This window comes from Myotis lucifugus, unplaced genomic scaffold (genome assembly GCF_000147115.1).
Source record: "Myotis lucifugus unplaced genomic scaffold, Myoluc2.0 scaffold_140, whole genome shotgun sequence".
NCBI classification, from domain to species: Eukaryota; Metazoa; Chordata; class Mammalia; order Chiroptera; family Vespertilionidae; genus Myotis; species Myotis lucifugus.
Window position 1 is genome coordinate 1,664,990 of NW_005871188.1, and position 3,107 is coordinate 1,668,096.

The following is a 3,107-nucleotide window of genomic DNA, read 5'->3' on the forward strand; positions in this document are numbered from 1 at the left end:
CCATGCATGAATTTCATGCAAGGGCACTAGTTGTATGCTGAATGGAAAAAGAATCACAAAGAGATTTCAGAGAAAAAAAAGTTCTGTTTAATCTATCTCACATCACATCACTTTGACATTTTTCATTTTTCTTCCATATTCCATATTTAAGTGCCCTTGTAATTACTTGGTGTCCATCCTGATAATTCAGGATAATCTATCTATTGTAGAGTCAGAGGATTATTACCTTTAGATGGATTATTAGCCATCTTCACCTTAATTCCTTCTTTTTCATTTTACCTAATATATCATTGGTCTGGGCAGGGGTCCTCAAACTACGGCCCGCGGGCCACACGCAAATACAAATATTGTATTTGTTCCTGTTTTATTTTTTTACTTCAAAATAAGATATGTGCAGTGTGCATAGGAATTTGTTCATAGTCTTTTTTTAAACTATAGTCCGGCCCTCCAACGGTCTGAGGGACAGTGAACTGGCCCCCTGTTTAAAAAGTTTGAGGACCCCTGGCTGGGGTATGAGATGTGGACACCTTTTTGCAAATTAAAAATGACCCTGGCTCTCTCCTAATTTAGTTTTCACACCAGAGAAAACTCTCTTCATTTCAGAAGGGCATTGTTAAGGCTCTCAGTTTTCAAGAGGACAAACAAATTTAAAAACTCATGCATTTGGTTATATTTATGGACTCTCTTATACTGAAAAAATGAAAATATTGTAAAAAAATACATAAAATTTGATGAATGGCAAATAATCCTGTGAACAATACATGTTCTTTAAAATTTGTACTTTCGTCCTCTAGCTAAGCCTTTTTTTTCTCCTAAATTGTTTCCTACAGGCTGAAACTTCATTACATACAACTCTAGTAAGAGTGTAAGATTATAGCTTTCAAAATGAATAGTTTTGTGACTGCATAAAAGATCGCTGCATAGCAACTTAATGTATCCTAGGGAAATTAGAAATCATCTACTTTCAAAAACCACTAGGAAATGATCATAGTAGGTATTGTGATTTGATATGAAAATGGACGTATACATAAATATGCTTTATAGGAATTCAAATGCAGAAGGAAAAAGAATACATCAGTATTTTAGACTGTATAGTTTCTCTGGAGACATAATCAGAAGTGCCAAATCTTGTATCTATGTTCACCATGATAGCCACTTTCATTACTTCAATGGACAAATATTAATTTGTGATCCTTAATTTAAGTGCATGTTACAATGAAAAAATAGAAATAAAACTTTTTAATATTCCCCTTACCCATAAAAAAACCTGTCTGTTTTCCAACAAAAGGGCAAGTATGATTTCGTAAGACTTTAGTGTCTTAATTCTATGCAATTATATTGTAACTAGAGGCCCGGTGCACGAATCCGTGCACGGGTGGGGTCCTGAGGGGGTTTTGGGGGAACCAGGACGCTATCGGCCCTCCAGGTGGTCAGTGGTTCACCCTTGCTGGCCTGGGATCTGGATCTGTCCCACAGATGTTCCCGCCCATTGTCAGGAGCCACCTAGCAGCCACTTTTATTTTTTTTTGACACTTCAACTGTTTATTCCATAATCAGAAATGGATCTATGTTACCACAGAGGATGAAACACCACTGTAAATAGATTGAAAGCAGAAAATAGGTAATTTCACACTATGTCCTAGTTACCAAGCCAGATAATGAGGGAAATCTAATAGTCTGAGGGGTTCAAGAAGAATGTCATCCACATGGCAACAAAATCCAAGCGCTCTAGAAACCAATACCAGGCCAGCCACAGGCCTCACTTCACAGACAGCCTGAACATGCACAGGGTGCTGGGCTCTGTGGTGGCTGCGTATCTGTGTGGTTGTCTGTGGGCCAACTGCTCACTTCCTTCTTGTTTAGGGCGAGCAGCATGAGAGGGCAGAGCACGCTGTCGTGGAACACAGAGAGCTTCTTGGAGCTGAGGGGAGTTGTCGGGCCCACGGTGCGAGAGGTGGACACAGAGGACACTATCTCACCCAATTGTGGGGTAGGCTGGCCGGCCTTCATTTGCCTGACCCCACCTAGGGAGGGACTGGGCAGGGTGTCTGCCTCTCCATTCTCCATCCTTCCATCTGTGACACCTGTCACCCTTGCCAGGCCTCCCCCAAAGTGAGTTCAGCTCAATCCCTGAATGTAAAAGGGCACAGGGGGAGTGGGGTGGGGGTGGGGAGCTCCACTCAGTGCCACTCGATTCCCAGCGACAGGATCTGGTCTGAGCATGGTGGCCACAGCTGCAGAATATAGATCTATTTCAAGAAAAGTTGGGAATGCAGACTTTCATATGAGCCCCTATTTAAAAAGGTGGCAATTTATTCACATTGTGGCAAAGACACCTTCAAGAGTAACATTGGGTAAAGTCAGGGCCAAACCTGGCCATTTCCTCATCCAATCTCTCTGAGGTGCATGGACGGAACCAAGTCTTAGCTCTTCGCAGGACACTTCAAGGGTTTTTTTAAGCCTAAAGGACAGTAGTCTGTCTCCATTCTTGTTCTTTGGGATTTTTTCATCAGTGGATAAAAGGATATGTACATTGGGGCAATCCTCTCGAGATACAATATTACAGTTGCACCCATGTGATGAAGACAGCGCCCCTCAGAGGGAGGGAGTCGGCAGATGGGGGGCAGGGAATTCTGAAAACCAAAGGGATGACAGAGACGCTAAGCCTTTCCTCCACACATCTGACACCCCCTCAGGCGGTCTGCAGGCCGGGCGTCTGCTGGACCTTTACCACTTGATGTCCCGGCTGCTGGCAGGCTGCCCTGGCCCTGATAGGCGGTGTGCAGGGCCACCTGGGCCTGGGGGAGTCACCCCCCTCCCCCAGCCACTCCCGGTAAAGCTCCTGCACCCGGGAACTGGTCTCTGGGGGCCACACCTTCCCCCGGAGTGGAAGGCTCAGATGCCTTCCATCTGCCACAGCAGTGCCCTGTCCCTGTCCGCACACCCATCCTCTGCATGGGCCTGGGCCCTGCCGCTTAGGCATCCCTGGCGCAGGCCAGGACCTCCACGAAGTGCAGGCCCCTTTCAGCTTCAGGACCATGTCTGATGTTCCAAAGCATAGCAGCCGCAAGTGTAGCAGAACCTGTCATCCCTTTCAAGGGTGACCT